This window comes from Acinonyx jubatus, chromosome B3 (genome assembly GCF_027475565.1).
Source record: "Acinonyx jubatus isolate Ajub_Pintada_27869175 chromosome B3, VMU_Ajub_asm_v1.0, whole genome shotgun sequence".
Taxonomy (NCBI): domain Eukaryota; kingdom Metazoa; phylum Chordata; class Mammalia; order Carnivora; family Felidae; genus Acinonyx; species Acinonyx jubatus.
This window is the reverse complement of record NC_069386.1, coordinates 75,675,610-75,694,106: the sequence shown is the minus strand read 5'-3', so window position 1 is coordinate 75,694,106 and position 18,497 is coordinate 75,675,610. Positions and strand designations below refer to the sequence as shown.

Here is an 18,497-nt window from a genome sequence, read left to right as displayed (position 1 = left end):
GAAAAAGTCAGACAACCCAAATAAAGGTGGGGGGGGGGATGACTTAGGCAATTCTCAAAAGAGGGTATTTCAAATCACATATAGACTTACAAAAATGTAAATTATAAACAAAATGCCACACTACTGCAAACCCACTAAATGGCTAATGTTTTTAAACAAAACCAAGCGTTTTTGAGATGTAGGGCAAACGGAACTCTCATGGACTGCTGATGGGGGTATGAGGTGATAAAACCATTTTGGGAAATTGTTTGGCATTATCCACTAAAAAAGTTGAACATACGTATGCCTTTAGACCATGGAACTCAACTCTGCTTTTTACCTGAGATGACACACTGGATAGAATAGTTATATGACACTCTCAATATCAGAGATCTTACCCAGTATCAAAAGTTACTAATAATTCAAAGGCTAGAGGAAACTGCAAGGTGCAAGCAAAACTTGAACTCCAAAACATCTTAAACATATTCAGTCATTTATTGGTGTCTAAGTCATTTATTGGTCTGGGGTTGTGCCAAGAAAAAAAGGAAGAGCCGGACATGGATGAGTTTTAGAATTACATATGGGGATCTGACAAAATGCAACATATCTAGGGGCACCTGGGTGGCTCAGTTGGTTAAGGGTCTGATTCTTGATTTTGGTTTGAGTCATGATCTCTCACAGTTAGAGACACTGAGTCCTGAGCCAGGCTCTGTGTTGACAACAGGGAGTCTGCTTGGGATTCTCTCTCTGTCCCTCTTCTCTCTGTCTCTCAAAATAAATAAATAAACTTAAAAAAAAAGCAACATATCTAGTCCTTTGCAAAACCAGATTAAACCATGTTGGATTAATTTATTATATTATTAATTTATAATCAGAGAGAGGGAATGATCATAGGGAAAGGGGTCAATTTAACCAAGTAAAGTTTTTGGGTTTTTTTTTAATGTATGTTTATTGTTGAGAGAGAAGAGCAGGGAAAAAGAGGGAGACAGAGAATCAGAAGCAGGCTCCAGGCTCTGAGCTGTCAGCACAGATCTTGACATGAGACTCAAACCCACAAACCGTGAGATCATGACCTGAGTCAAAGTCGGACGCTTATCCAACTGAGTCACACAGGAGCCCCAAAGTTTTATAATTTTTTTAAAAAATTCTTTCAAAAGTCTTTTTTTTTTTTGAAGTCGGTTAAATACGTTGTATAAACTCAGGATTATGGAACAATTGCAAAAAAGAAATTTGCTTTGGTAGAGCCATTTAAAACATGTTTCTATTGCTTTTATTAGGGATTACATATGGAGATCAGGGTGCATCATAGTCTCTTTAACTCATAGTCTCTAAGATTTGAAATCTTAAAGTTGCTGGATAACATAAAATATTTTTGATAAGTGAAGACACTAATGAAATAAATTATAAAACCTCATGATTAAATGAAAATAAGCAGAAAAAGGCAAGCCAGAACAGGGAAGGTCAGAGAAAAAAAATTACAAAAGCACACAATTCAATTTGTGTGTAACTGTCTATAACCCAGAAAAAAGAAGAATTGTAGTAGTAGATTTTAATTGCCATTGCTGTTTGTTTTGTTTGCCATTCCTTCTCTCACCCTCAGGCAAAAGGCTGTGCTGTCACAACCAAAATATTTAAAAAGTTCTTACGCATTTAATGATAACAGCAAGAAACACCCCAAAATACAATGTCTTGAATGAACATAAAACAATATGCTTCTAAAGAACAAGGAAAGAACAAGGTTCATGTTGTAGAGAGTAGCTTTCTGCTTCCCTGTATTATCACTCAAAAGCTCAGTCTCAGCAGCATAGAGCATGAACAACCAGATTAGCCATTTGTCATCTTTCAAACTCCTGAATGGATGACCCTTGCAAAGATGGAAAAACAACCTTGGTAAAACAGAGATAAGATGGTTGTTAAGAGGGGAGAGGGAGAATAGTTGTTAGGTTTGTTTGGTTGTTTGTTATTCCCCTTCCTCTGTACTAGAAAGAAGAAAATAATAGGAAATAAATTTATAAAAAAATATGTTTTTATTTTTATTTTTTAAAATATAATTTACTGACAAATTGGCTTCTGTGCAACACCCAATCCTCATCCCAACAAGTGCCCTCCTCAATGCCCATCACCCACCTTCCCCTCTCTCCCAACCCCCATCTTTGTTCTTTGCATTCAATGGTTTGCCTCCCTCCCTCTCTGTTTGTAACTTTTTCTTTCCCCTTCCCCTATGGTCCTCTTAATGTTAGGTACAATCATAATGATGGTAATCTTTCAATTCAAAAGGTGAAGGTACAGAAAAATAAGATCAAAATCTACATAAACAGGAATATGATAAGCTATCAGTGCATTTATTTGCCTAATTGTGATACAGTGGGTAAAAGGTAAACCACTGAAATTGAGTAAAATTACCTTAGAATAAGGATCAGGAAGCCCTTACTCATAGTGGGTAGTAAATTTAAAGAACTATTTGTTTCAAGAAGTGGCAGTGGCAGGAAATTCAACTGGATTCAAAATGATTTTCATCAAATTGATGAAGGATAGAACTATACAAAGTTACTAAGAAAAACCGGGGCATGATTAAACTTTCAGTTCGAGTAAGGAAAACTAATCCATACCACTTAATGACAGGTAACTTGTTAATTGTTCACAACAGAATAATTGCTTGGAACTGAGATGTCTACTAGAAAGTCACCAGCCACATATGGCTGTTTAGATTTAAATTTAAATCAATCAAAATAAAATAAAATATTCAGTTCTTCATTTGCAATATACACATTTCAAGTTCTTAACAGCTTCATGATGTCGGTAGATGCCATATTGGACAGAAGAGTTTATAGACCATTTCCATTACCAGAGGAAGTCCTATTTTGCAGTGCTGGTAAAATGGCCTGTTTCAATACCTCTCATGTTACAATAATGTATTTTATATCTCACTAAAAAGAAATTCTGGTGTTAAATATGATGTTCCAAACCCAATTTCATAGGAAAATAAGTTCTGAGAAATGTGAAAAGAAGTTCCATGAAAAATAAGTGGTAAAAGTTCTACAGTAAAATATCTTGGAAAAATATTTCATGCAGTGGCCCACATTAGTTTCACAGAATATTGTACATTAGTATATTTGAAATGACACTGAAAAATTCTGGAGTAAATATACAAGCTCAACCTTTCTTACACAAATGTTCAAAAAGACAATTTTTTTCTTAGACTTCTCCAGTGATTTTAATATCCAAGAAAATACAGAAAAATCTTATGGTATGAATCTTAAACCTATAAATCCAGATCTCATTATGTGTAAATTTATTCATATAACTTGTAAAGTTGGTTTTGTTCTCAAGTTATGACTTAATAATAAGAATGAATGAGCTATATAACTATCAGCTTATGATAACAACGGTACCTTTTTCATTTTACTTTTTACAATAATTATTCAGTATATAGACATGGAGTCTTTTTTTTTTGAGAGAGAGAGAGAGAGAGAGAAAGAAAATGAGTGGGGGAGGGGCAGAGAGAGAGAGAGAGGGGACAGAGGATCTGAAGCTGGCTCCACACTGATAGCAGCAAGCTGAGCTAAATGCAAGGCTCCAACTCAGGAACCATAAGATCATGACCTGAGCTGAAGTCAGATGCTCAACTGACTGAGCCCCGAGGTGCCCCTACAAATGGTGAGTCTTATTTTAAAGATTCAGCATTCATTAACTTGCCCAAGAATAATGACAACACGCTATAGAAGGATTTATAGCAAAGTTGGCTTCAGTCTAAACCTTGTACCTTTTACATTTAAAAAAAAATTTTTAATAGCCCTTCTTCCCCCCAATACCCCAAATTATGCCATAGACCAACAAGCAAAGCAGGTAAATGGACAATTTCTCAAACTGAATCTGTGATGGGTAACTCAGATCCCACCAATGATGGGAATAAATCCAATTTCACAGTGGTCCCCAAAGAGACTGCTATCATTGCACCAAATTCTGGCACAGGCTAAGCACTATGCTTCCTGATATAAATATAAGATAACAAAACGTGATCTTTTACTTCAAAAGGACTTCAATCTTGAGAGAAGAAAGCTGAGATAACAAATTTACATGTAATTAATGGCATTCTTGATGTGTGGAAAGAAGTGTAAGCTTACCTTGAGGAGTCAGATATGATGGTACTGATGAGGTTTGACTGAGATAAAAAATATTTCTTGGATTCCTCATCAGACAACTGTTGGAGAGCTTGCAGTCATGAAGAAAGGCATCTGCAAAAGCAAAGTGGCGTCAGAAAGCTGGCAAGTTTAGAGCAGAGCAACTACTTTGACCAAAACGTGAGTATAGAGTACCTAGTTGAGATAGTCCTCTATAAGATGACATGAATATCATTTGTCATTATTTGTCATATTGAGCTGAGAGGCCACATAAGCAATTAAAAACAGAAATGGTACAATTTTATTTGTCTGTCAGAAGCATAACTCAGTATAGATTTTAAACTGATTAGAGAGCAAGAAGCAGGGAAATCAGTTACGAGACAATTCCAACAATTCCAGTGAGTAATTTTGGATATGGATAATGATAAGTATCTAGACTAAGGTAGAGTCAACAGTAATAGAAAATATTTTTGAAAAATAAAAGATGATGAGTTTTATGAAGGTGATTGTGGAACGTTCTTATGAAGATATCCAGTAGAAATTTGATTCAGAAGTCTGGTGTTTGAAAGAAAAGTTAACTCTAAAGATAAACTCTGAAGTCAATAATACTAATTTTCTAATGGCTAGTCAAGGGAGGTAACTTTGACCTCTTATTTCTCTCACTGAAGACTCCACTATTCTATCATTATCAAGGTCATCAGTGGGCTTTGAAGATTCCACTTGATATTATACACATATTAGTATCAACCTTTTTATTAGAGTAAGGTCGGGTAAACATGAGTACGACACTCTAAATATATGTTCTTCCCTGTCATAATATCATGGCTTTAAATCATCCTAATAAGTGATCATTACATAAAACTATCCAACCTAAAAAGCCAGATATTATTAAATTATCAAAAATTTCCAGTCTACACCTCCTAAGGACATTTTTCAATTCTTTACTGTTGTTTATACATCTAAGCAGATAATTGGTGATTAACTGGCCATTTGATCATTTTAAAAATTAGCATATTTTCAATGTTGCTGCTAAAGTCACTAAATTACATAAAGAAAAGTACTTAATTGTAACCAAATATTTCCACATCCACTTGAAAAAGAGTCACATACTATTTTGTATTATTTTTCATATTATGCTCAATTATATTTTTAAACTAAGGCATAAAAGGCAGAATGGAAACATTTTCAGAATATAAATTCATTTGAATAAGAACAAAGTTTCTGCTAAGATTATGATATATGTTTTGAACACTGAGCAAAAACTCTAAGGATCAAGCCATGCTGGATATCAAATCAAAACTATAATGAGATATCACCTGTTATCTGTTAGGATGGCTATTATGAAAAAATGTAAAAGATGACAAGTGTTGGTGAAGATGTGAAGAAATTGGCACCCTTGTACACTGTTGATAGAAATGTAAAATGGCACAGCTGCTATGAAAAATACTATGGAGATTCCTCAAAAAATTAAAAATAGAACTACCATATGACCCAGCAATCCCACTTCTGCATACATATTCACAAGAATTGAAATCGGGACCATGAAGTGATATCTGCACTCCCATGTTCACACAGCTCTATTTTCAATATCCAAAATATGAATGGGTATAGAAAATGTGATATATATATATATATATATATATATATATATATACACACACACACATACATACATATACATACAATGGAAAATTATTCAACCTTAAAAAAGAAGACAATTTTTCCATTTGTGACATCGATGAATCCAGAAGACTTTATGTTAAGTGAAATAAGCCAGATACAGAAAGACAAATAGTACATGATCTCACTTATACATGTGGAATCTAAAATAGTCAAACTCATAGGAACAGACAGCAGGATGGTGGTTCCCAACTGCAGGGGTTACAGAGAATGGGGAGATGCTGGTCAGGAGTACAGTTTCAGTAATTCAAGTCGAGTAGTTCTGAAGATCTAATGTACATTACGGTGAATAAAGTTAATAATGCTTTGCTGTGTTTCTAAAATTTGTGAAGAGCGATCCCTATGAAAATAACACCAGCATTCTTCACAGAGCTAGAACAAACAATCCTAAAATTTGTATGGAACCAAAAAAGACCCCAAATAGCTAAAGCAATCCTGAAGAAGAAAACCAAAGCTGGAGGCATCACAATCCTGGACTTCAAGATGTACTACAAAGCTATAATCATCAAGACAGTATGGTACTGGCACAAAAACAGACATGTAAGCCAAGGGAACAGATTAGAGAACCCAGAAATGGACCCACAAATGTATGGCCAACTCATCTTTGACAAAGCAGGAAAGAATATACAATGGAATAAAGACAGTCTCTTTAGCAAATGGTGCTGGGAAAACTGGACAGCGACATGTAGAAAAATGAACCTGGACCACTTTCTTACACCATACACAAAAATAAACTCAAAACGGATGAAAGACCTAAATGTAAGACAGGAAGCCATCAAAAGCCTACAGGAGAAAACAGGCAAAAACCTCTTTGTCCTTGGCCACAATAACTTCTTACTCAACACATCTCCAGAGGCAAGGGAAACAAAAGCAAAAATGAACTACTGGCACCTTATCAAAATAAAAAGCTTCTGCACAGGGAAGGAAACCATCAGCAAAACTAAAAGGCAACCAACAGAATGGGAGAAGATATTTGCAAATGACATATCAGATAAAGGGTTAGTATCCAAAATCTATAAAGAACTTATCAAACTCAATACCAAAAAAACAAATATCCAGTGAAGACATGGGCAAAAGACATGAATAGACACTTTTCCAAAGAAGACATCAAGATGGCTAACAGACACACGAGAAAATGCTCAACATCACTCATCATCAGGGAAATACAAATCAAAACCGTAGTGAGGTACCACCTTACTCCAGTCAGAATGGCTAACATTAACAACTCAGGCAACGACAGATGTTGGTGAGGATGTGGAGAAAGAGGATCTTTTTTGCACTGCTGGTGGGAATGCAAACTGGTGCAGCCACTCTGGAAAACAGTATGGAGTTTCCTCCAAAAATTAAAAATAGGACTACCCTATGACCCAGCAATTGCACTACTAGGTATTTATCCAAGGGATACAGATATGCTGTTTCAAAGGGGCACATGCACCCCCTATGGTTATAGCAGGGCTATCAACAATAGCCAGTGTATGGATAGAGCCCAAATGTCCATTGATGGATGAATGGATAAAGAAGATGTGGTATATACACAATGGAGTATTATTCAGCAATCAAAAAGAATAAAATCTTGCCATTTGCAATTACGTGGATGGAACTAGAGGGTATTATGCTAAGCGAAATTAGTCAGAGAAAGACAAATATCATATGACTTCACTCATATGAGGACTTTAAGACACAAAACAGATGAACATAAGGGAAGGGAAGCAAAAATAATATAAAAACAGGGAGGGAGACAAAACATAAGAGACTCTTAAATATAGAGAACAAACAGAGGGTTACTGGAGAGGTTGTGGGAGAGGGCATGAGCTAAATAGGTCAGGGGCATTAAGGAATCTACTCCGGAAATCATTGTTGCACTATATGCTAACTTGGATATAAATTTAAAAATAAATAATAAAATAAAAGAGAGGTGGTGTTGAGAGAAAAAATTTGCTAAGAGGATAATTTCAAATGTTCTCACCACAAACAAGGAAAGAAAAAGAAAGGGTAAACTATGTGAGGTGATAATTATATTAATTAACTTCATTGTGATGATCATTTCACTATATGTACATATATCAAATCACAATTTCTATCTGCCAATTATACCATTAAAAAGCTGAAAAATGTCAGATGATCAGTCAAGTTTGTAACATTTAAATTTTGAGGACTTTGAAGAATTACATTTGATGCAAATTAATGAAGTGTATAGCAATGTCTCATGACAGTATTCTTCATCAAAAAGTCATTTGTTCCTCTTGCACCTTTTTGGAAACAGTGTTTGAACACACCCATACATCCTAATATAGCTACATGGCTCCAAAAGGTTTTGTGATTTGCAAAATCAAAATAAAATTGCAACTAATAAAGATATTTAGAAGAGTATTTTAGGAGAAGTGAAGATAGTGCCAAAGGAGATTTTAAAATGCTTTAAACAGTGATAGTGTTATTGGAGTCAGCATAGAAACTTTCAGAATTACAATATTAAAGAATATAATACTTACTTGAACATGTTCCATCATGTTTGCTGTAGGTTTTTTTAGTATAATTTATTTAGAAATAAAATTGATAGCATACACCAAACTAGCAGCTAATAAGTTGCTGAATAGGCCTCTTCTGTCAGATTTGCTTATTAAACAGACAAGAAATAGCTGAACTTAGCACATAATACATATGCATGTAAATTGTATTTCTAAAATACTTAAAAATAGATTATTTTAGGTAGATTAAGAATACCCTCCTTAAAATTTAGAAAAGCAATTTGCATATCCAGACCTTTAAAACTGATAATGAAACATTAAACTTGGTCCATCCTGTAAATGAGTAATTAATTCTACACTTTAGTTTACTGAGATCTAACTTAGATAATTTTTGTTATATCAAACCAAATACATATGTTTTAGTGAGGAAAAATATTCCTGATGGTATTTTGTTCCATACAGCTGTACATTATAGAAAAGAAAATTTCAATTTCTATATAAATTATTCTTTGAACATTTTCCTTTGAAACAAATGAGACACTGAAATAACAGAGCAAAACAACTAAAAGAAAAACAGGTAAAATAAGCATATGATTTTCCCTTTGCTCTTGAGTTAAAGGCTAGGTTTAAAATCCTTTGATTTTAGTCAAAACACATTACTGCTAAACTGTTAGGGTAGTTCCATTAAATCAGAAACAAAGGAAATATATATCTGGTATGACTTCTATTTCCAAACATCATTCTGGTTTATTTTGGTAAATTTACATTTACTAATGTAAATATAAATTGTAAAAAAAAATACAAAGACATAAATATGAATATATGTTAAATATAATCTCTAAGTTAAACAGGCAATTAAAAAGTAATAAAACACAGTTTAAATGATGAATTATCAAATATATTAATAATGAGAATACTTAATTTTGGCTAGGGTACAGTGAACAAATTCTCTTAGGCACTGTAAGTTGGAATTAAATTAGTACATCTAGTCTGAAGTCACTTTGGCAGTTAATGGCAAGAGGCTTTAAATGAGGCTGTTGCTCTAAAATTAACAAAACAGGAAACAATGGATGTTGGTGAGGATGCAGAGAAAGGGGAACCCTCTTACACTGTTGGTGGGAATGCAAACTGGTGTAGCCCCTCTGGAAAACAATACGGAGTTTCCTCAAAAAGTTAAAAAATAGAACTGCCCTACAATCAAGCAACTGCGCTACTAGGTAATTACCCAAAGGATACAAAAGTATTGATTCAAAGGGGTACATGCACCCAATGTTACAGAAGCATTATTAACAGTAGCCATATTATGGAAAGGGCCCAAATGCCCATCAACTGATAAATGGATAAAGAAGAAGCGGTGTGTGTGTGTGTGTGTGTGTGTGTGTGTGTGTACATATATATAGACATATATGTCTATATGTATGTATACATACATACATATACATTATGTGTATATATAATGGAATATTACTTAGCCATAAAAATAATGACATCATACCATTTGCAGCAATGTGGATGAAGCTAGAGTGAATTATGTTAAGCAAAATAAATAAGTCAGAGAAAGACAAATATCACATGATTTCACTCATATGTGGAATTTAGAAAGAAAAAAAGAACATAGGGAAAAGAAAAAAGAGAGAGAGAGAGAGAGAGAGAGAGAGAGAGAGAGGGAGACAGAGAGAGAAGCAAACCATTAAATAGACTCTTAACTATAGAGAATAAACTGAGGGTTGCTGGAGGGGAGAGGGGCAGGGGGATGGGTTAAATCGGTGATGGGTATTAAGGAGGGCACTTGTGATGAACACTGGGTGTTGTGTGTGGGTAATGAATCACTGAATTCTCCTCCTAGTGCTGGTATTACACCATGTGTTAACTAACTAGAATTTAAACAAAAACTCGAAAGAAAACAAGCAAAAGAAGCTGTTCCTTTGTGACCAAGGAATCTCATCTCTAAGGAGCTGTAATCATAAAATAGTAAAAACTGAGCCATAATATTGTGAAAAAAAGATGTTTATAGAAATAATATTAGTAATAGACAAAACTAGAAATCATAAATGTTTATAGGTAACAGGTAAGTACATGTCTGTATAAAAAATTACATGAAGCTACCTAAAATTCTACTTTGTAAGAATATTGTAATGATATAACAATGCTCACAACATATGTGAAGTAAACAAAAAACAATGTATAAATTGTATAATCTAATTCAGTAAAAATAAAGAAAAATATATCATATATACATATATACTTATACAAGCTTAGAAAGTCTGAAAGAATAGATGAGATAGATGATAGATGGATACATGATAAATAGATAGACAGATAGATATATACATAATAGAAATAGATAGACAAATAGAAAGTAGTCAGACAGAGAGTGGTTATACCTTGGTAGAATTCTGGGTAAATTTTCTTTTCATCTTTTATTTTAACCTTCCTAGGATGAATATGTATTAGTTTTATTATTTTTAAAAAAGAACATGTTGTAAATCCCTAGGAGATACACTTTATTGCATAATTTATCACATTTTAATTGTTTAAAAGAGTTATTAAACTCTTTAAAGTTTAATAAACATTTTGGGGAAATCTGGCACCTTCTCCATTTTGCCTACTCATTTGTGGATGTACCTTTAGAACATGATCTATATACAAATTAGCAGAGTATAACTATTAAATAATGACAGTGCTATTGCATGCACAGTTTCAGAAATAAAATGTAAGTTAATAAATTCTTCATGAAAATGACACTATTTGTCAGAAAGACCCTACTGGAGATTGCTGGTTGATTAAGCCTCCAGCAAGATACATTTCTTTTCTAGTTCTACACTTACTGATTCTGTAGTAATAAGTGCAATGCAGAATTACTGCTTGCATTTACCTCAGCACAAGAAGCCCTGTTGTTTTTCATCAGAACATTATGTTTCATAATTTACTTTTCAATTTCCTGGATATATCAAGAAAAATAAAATGAATTAAAAGAAAAAAAAAAAACCTGACACCTGAGACTCCAATTCAGATCACCTAAAAATACAATGAGAAATGTAAAAGAGTTTCTCCATGAAAACAAAAACAATTTTAATAGATCAGAAATTGAAATTTTAAAAGTGCAATTTGCTGACATAAAACTTCAGTTTTAAATATCTTTATTTCTACATGAGAATAATAGCTAATATTTGGGTAGACTTACCTCCTTTTCATGTTACTGATTCTCCGTAATGAAGTTTATAAGGGACAAGTGCATCTAGCAGGCATAAATATGAATGGTAAACTCTATTACATTTTTTTTTTGGTTTGCCAAAAGTACTTTGCTATAATACATTTTGGATCACAGTGACAAAATTCTGCTTCCAGGTATATGAAGATTCAGCAGCAAAAAAAAATTATTTTCAAGTGACATGATAATAGACTTCTAACACTTCAGTATCCTAGAATACTATAGCAAGGTGACAAGTAGTGATAGCGTCTTCGGCTCTTTCTACATATAGTCACAAATTAATTTCGGGATATCTTTCAGCTTTTCTTTTTTAAAATTATGACAAAGACCAACTCAACGATGTGTTTTAACTGCCATCAGTAGAGTGTTAGGAAATCTAAACAACCTATCATTTTTACAGGTGTTGTGGCCTAATTTTACCTCTCATTTACTATTTAAAATTTGAAACATTTTGGAGATAGTTTGAGAGTTTTCAATTAATCCTCTAACTAGTTTAGACAAATTTTGATTAAAACATTTCTTAGATCCTTACAGTTCCAATTAAATTTTATTGATTTTATCCTTTGTATTAATCAGTATAGGACAGACTAAAAACACAACTGGACCCAGACACATAAAAGATCGGCGCAATGAGAAGTTATTTCTTGCTGTATGGAATTTCCAAGTTTTTAGGGTACAGGGAATGTTTCCTTCCCCAAATCACTTGAGAATCCAAACTGAGAGCAACTTGTCTCACTTCAATATGCAGTGTGCAAGGTTGCCTTGGAGACCATACTCTGTCAGAACAGGAAGTGAGCTTGGAGGAGGACTTGAAGGAGATGAGGTGTGTGTGAGGGGTGGAGATTCCTATTCCACAGAAGAGAATATAATCACATGTACATATCTGTCTGAAAGAGAATCTGGAAAATAGAGTTCAGGAGAAAGAACATTTCTTGGAAGCCTGAAAACAGCTGCTACCAAGTTGGCCCCTCCACCCGCGTATACTTCTTCCCAAAGGAGACAACATAATCCGCTCGTTAGGGAAGTCTGTTTGAAGTCTGTTAGGTTTGAATTTGGTTTCTCGCACTCTAATGACCTCTGAATTAAAAGAGAAGGTATGACTGCTGTCCCTCCACACTCAACATTAGGGCGAGAGTAGGACTGTTGTATGAAAACTCCCGTTTTGGAGAGGGAAAAATGAGAAACACATCAGTGTCCTTAGTTCATGGCAGGATAAAATCCTACAAGGCAGGCACTGTGGAAAGCCCGTTCCCAGGGACCTGGAGAATGTTTTTGACTATATCCAGAGACTGTTCTCTGGATGGATATTCCCTTCCTTTTCAGTATATCCTGTGGCCCTTGGCTCTGCCCTTTGAGAAGTCCCTCCTTGCTGTCTTCAATGGCTACATGTGAAGTGGCTGGAGTGAAGTATACCTTACCTGGAAATTTCACAGTTCAGATAATTATTTTCCTGATGGGGAAATTTCTGGCATTCACTGGATTGATGATCACATTCTACCTTACCCCGCCTTATTGGGACATGAGGGCTTCTTTTAAACTTTTTCATAAAACATCAGACTTACAGCAAAGTTAAAAGAATAATGCTAAAATACCCATATCCATATCACTGAAATTCCCAAATCGTTAATAACTTTATGGACTTGTGCTTTCCGAGACAATATAATTCATTAAAAATGTGTATGCTTCTGATAAGCTCCATGTCCCAGTCATTTCCATGTTCCAGTAAATGCTGCCAAAGATTTTTCCTAGCCATAATTTTTAAGTCAGTTCTATTAAGTTGGCTTTATTTCTTTGCTCTTCTTCCTCAATCTCTCTCCCTCTGCCTCCCTCTCTCCCCTGTTGATATTGCTTTAAGGTCATCTGAAACAGTAGGAGTGCATGAGAAGACAGTTCTTCTCAAGCTGATTTTTGCACAAGCTGAAGCTCTGATTATACTATCCTAATGTGCCTTTGTTTCTCATAGCCTTTTTTCGTCCTACCTCTTATTGTTCAGAGTTCAGAGCAGTTGCATTTTCAAATCCATTTTCAAATGCTTCTAATATAGCTTTCTCTATTCCCTTCAATCTCTCTTTAAAACTAGCTAATTTTTGCCTGATCTCAGCTCTTTCTCATAATCTATGGCTCAGTGTTAGCAAGTAACAGTCACACATTTATTAACTTTCTAGCTTTTTCTCATCACTTACCCTAGAGCTACAGGTCAAGTAGGCGTTTGTTCTACCTCCCAAATAATTACAGGTGACAGTTTTCAAGAAGTTTTGCTACCGCATAGCTCCCAATTCCACTTTGTCACTCACTGTATACATTTTTCTCACCACCTACCACAGGACATCCATTTGCTTTTTTGTTGTTACAGCTAAATTTTACAATACATTTTAATGTTTTACAGCAGCACTCCATTTCAATATTACCATTTTTCTATGAGTTAGGGTAGCTGGGTTATACACAATGGAGCTACACATATAATGATTTAAAATAGTATCACTCTCATGCAAACTGTCCAGGGACATTCCAAGTCAATGACCAATCATGGTGGTAGGAAATGGGCACTCTAGGAATTTCTATTTAGGGCAGAAGGGAAAAAAAAGTATGAAGCAGCGCTCATTGGTGATTTTTTTTTTATATAAGACGGACCCAGAAATGTGCCTATCACTTTCCTCACATTCTACCAGAGGATACTTGATTACATTCACAGCAATCTGCACAGGAAATCAAGGAAACAGCCTTAGTTTTGTACCCAGTAAAAAAAAAAGAGCAGGTGAGCAGGTGGTAGTCTTCACCTCACTTGTGAATTTCTCAAAAGTAGTTGCATAGCTCATGAGGAATCAAGTATATATAAAAATATAAAGGCATGTAAGGGTAAAGAAAAGTAAAATATGTTGAATGGAAAAAGCAACAGTAACCACGGAATTTATAGTCATTCATAATTTGCACTTTATACTTTGAGAGGAAAGATTTCTTCTTTCATATATATATATATATATATATATATATATATATATATTCCTCTAGTCACTGTCTCTTTGCTTATACATGTTTTGATATCAATGATGATGAAATTATTATTAGGCTGCGAGCTTTTATATTTTGTTTCATAGATAAATGTGCATTTGGCAAAAAAAAAAAGGACAAAGTAAACTTTCAAGTTTCAATAAAGCTCTAATTTCTGATCACTCTGACTTAGATACAATTATGCCAATCACAAGGCAAATATTACTTTATTTTTTAAGAAAACTAGTATCTTTTAACAGTGGGAAGGATTTTCTGTGTCTACATAATTCATTTCTGTTAGGGTTGTCATGTTTGTTTTTCTGATATAATTCAGGATTTTGTTGTGGAAAAGGAGAGCACTGGACTGCAAAATAAATACTAAATACTATATATACGTATGTATATATACATGTGTATATACACGTGTATATATATATATATATATATACATATACACGTATATACATATACATGTATATATACATACGTATATACACGTATATATACATATATATATACATATACACGTATATGTATGTAATATCGAATCTAGAGTATATTACTTAGTTCTAACTTATACATATTTAATAGGGATTTTAATATATCCTGAATGTGGTCAAGGGTCATGTGTGCAAACTATAGTGTGGCAATGATATTCCATGTGTACATAAACATTATAGATAATGATTATATTTATTAAGCAGTGATTAACAGAATTTGTTGAATCTTCATGAAACATATGGTAGAATTGTGCCTATTTTACAGATAAGAAAATCGAGGGTCAATAGTATTAGTACTTACCCAAGATCCAAAAGCAAAAAATAAAAGAATGGCTGTTTGGCTGCAGGGGCTATTTAACCATTTATCTGTGCTTTGTCTCACATATTGCTCAACTCGCATGAAGAACAAAATTTATTAGAGGAACAAATTACCTACTGGCATCCAGAGTAACGTGGTTTCTTATAATACATGTCTATTAAACTGATTATATCCTATTTCCTCTTGGTTAACTGTTGGTTATTGACTAAACAGATAACATTGTCCATCTAAAAAATACTTTTTGTTTATCTGTTGCTCTGCAAATTTCATATATATTCAGGCTCAAAGTCTATTACATTAGAAATAATTAAAATTCATAAATATGGCATTCCTCTCTACATGCATTTTAGTTTGTATTTCAAACCAGGCAAGACACAATGAGATTATGCTGTACACTCAGCATGGCTTTAGTTACGAATGACAGCCATATCTCATATCCTCAAACCTATGATACTTTTCTATTTTTCTCACTCAACCAACATTGCAGTGTTACAAATAATTTCAAATTTAATGACAGCATAAGCACACACCTACCTTCGTTGAAAAGTTGAAATTAGGTTGTTTTTCACAATGCAAGTAAAGTTTCATTGTTAAAAAGAAGAAACTTACGAAAAGTCACGTATTCTAACAGACCTCTTTCAGACTATCTCATCCTTCCCAGTCAATCATCATGAGTTGGATATCAAAACAAAACAGAATGAATAGAAGATCAAAATGATACCAACGAATATATGCATTGCAGCTTGTATTTTAAATGTTAAACCAATTTTTCTTTACCTGGGTAATTTGATCTTCCGCTAGTTTCTGTTTTAGAAGGTTGTTTTACCATGTCTCTACACCATATGGCGCTAGTGCCAGTCTGACTATCAAACAAAATACTGGCCATGAGAGCTGTGCAGATGGCCCTCGCCCAGGACTGCATGTGGAGGATTTGCTGTTTGGGACTGGTCCTCTAAAGAAGTAGTGCTGCTACAATGTCAGGCCTGAACTCTGCTGATTACCAACCCCCCACTTGTCTACCCTTAGATGTAGATATATTTCTTACCAGAATCTGAGAAGATAATACAGGTACTCCATGTTGAGGCGGTCAATACTGCTTCTGCTCAGCTGCATACTTCATTCTCTTTATGAATCGGTCTTCCCTCAGCACTGTTGCAGGTTTGGGACACAGGAGAGAGTTAAAAGCTGTGACCCGAAGACAGCACATGTAGAGTTCCACTGAAGTGGAAACATTATTCCTGAAAGCAGAGAAAAAGAATGCTCTCTGCAAAGAGAATTAAACTTTAGTATAACTGATGTGGGTAACTAAGCATCAATACACTCTGCAATAAACTCTATCAAATGTCTTCCTCTAATTTTAAAACCCACAACACCAGAATATAAATGTGTTCCCTAAAAGCAAGTAGTAAAGTGTGCCATTTTCTTTCCCATTTATTTATACCCCAAATCTCTAGGAAACTACCCATGAATGAACATTATCTCCTCATTCTACCGTTAGGGAAACTGAGACATTGATGGATTAATTAAACAGATGACACCTACTGGTTTAAATTTTTCCCCCAAGGCCAGAGATGTTTCATAAAACTATAAAACTGTTTCTTACTTTAGGTTAAGTGAAATGAGAAAATTAGACAAATCCATTACTCTTGTTCCCTCAAGATGTCAGTTACCAAAACAGAGCTGGAATGGGTGATTGTAAATGCATTACTGAGGTCTTTCATTACTTACAACGTTTATAGATGGCTTAATAGTCACTCATTAATGGGTACTACCTAACTTAAAGTACGACGTTCCCTAATGAGTGGATTCAGCAACATGAGTACCCAGAATTCATTCATACCAAAGGCCTCATCTTCAGTGCTGAAGAGCAAAGGCCACTAAGACATAAAAATGTTTGTTTCCTAAACTTAACCTAGAGGCAGTACTTGGTTATATTCTATTCTTTTTACATTTTGTCACCTTTCCTCAGACCCAAATCCAAGTAATATTTGTCAACAAATTAGAACTTTACATGAAGATAATAAAATATTTAAATACACACTCTTTTGTTCTCAGGATATTTCCCTTAGGAAAAACCCTTTCTCTCAAAGTTTAATTTGAATAGTAGGGTGAGAAATTGTTAATGACCACTTATTTCTGAACTGTTTATCTAATCTAATGTCAAAGACTTACTTCAGAAAGTTCACCGTATTCTTTTGATTCATTTTTTACTATATCATTAATAATTACAAGTGAGTTCTGAATGAAGAATGGTGTATATATTTCTGTTACTACATTTTCTTTATCCACATTCCCAGAGATAACATTTTCCAGTTCATTCCAAGGTTTCCATAATCACCTTTCTTGAGGTCAAAAAAAAAAAAGGACACAATAATGAGAAAATAGAACAAACAGCAGCTAATGGAAGGAGCAGTTCATAAAAAGCTATAATGGCAATTCCACCCAGACAGCAAAGGAATGCAGCATTTTCACTGAGCGCTACCTGACAGATTCAATAATCAAGGGAAAGCCTTAATTGATGACACTTCATTAGCATAATGAGTCGAAGCTGGGAAAAGAGAGTCCCTTATTAATTAATCAAGCAAAGCACGAACTGTTTCAGTCTCCTACACTCTGCCATTTTCCATTAATCAAGAAAATGTGTATTAAACTCATTTGAAATCCCGGCATGTGGAATATCATTCCAAGGAAGAGCAATGGCAAAATGGTTTGCTCAGTTGCACGCATCTGCTCTGGACTCATTCATGCCTCCAATTCTGTTCTGCAACAGTGAAACCACACCCAGAGAACACAGAGTAAGTGGTTCTCCAAAACAGGTAAATCGGCATCTCATCAGAAAAGTAAACAAAACCCCATCAGCCTCAGTAAGAAAAAAAAAAAAGGAAAAGAGAAATTAAATTATTTTGCCATGCCTTCATCTATTGTCCAAAACCTCTGTTGTGTGAAATATTATATATATACATATATATATACATATATATACATATTATATACCTTATAATTATATATATACACACACACACAGTTACATACAAAAATTTTATAACCTGTTCAAAATCCATAACTGATTCCAGACTCACTATTTCTGGCAATTCATATTCCATGAGGTCACAAGAGAAATGATTATTGGTTGTGGGCTCTGACACAAAGAAGTCATATACCCTAGGTCCCCAACTAACTACAGGCACAGGTGTTGAGAATCAATGCTAATGAGGTTAACAAGCCAAGATCAAA

The 18,497-nt window shown here is 34.3% G+C and overlaps 1 long non-coding RNA gene across 1 annotated transcript in view; it reads right to left on the bottom strand.

The window, feature by feature from the left end:
- The window catches only part of LOC106981852 (uncharacterized), a 73,007-nt gene extending 54,877 nt beyond the window's left edge, over positions 1-18,130 (bottom strand). The window contains exons 1-2 of the long non-coding RNA XR_001431275.3: positions 16,309-18,130; positions 4,104-4,214 (exon numbers count right to left, since the gene is read on the bottom strand). This is a non-coding gene — a long non-coding RNA (uncharacterized LOC106981852). The remainder of the gene's footprint in view (positions 1-4,103; positions 4,215-16,308) is intronic.
- Between the last annotated feature and the right edge of the window lie 367 nt (positions 18,131-18,497).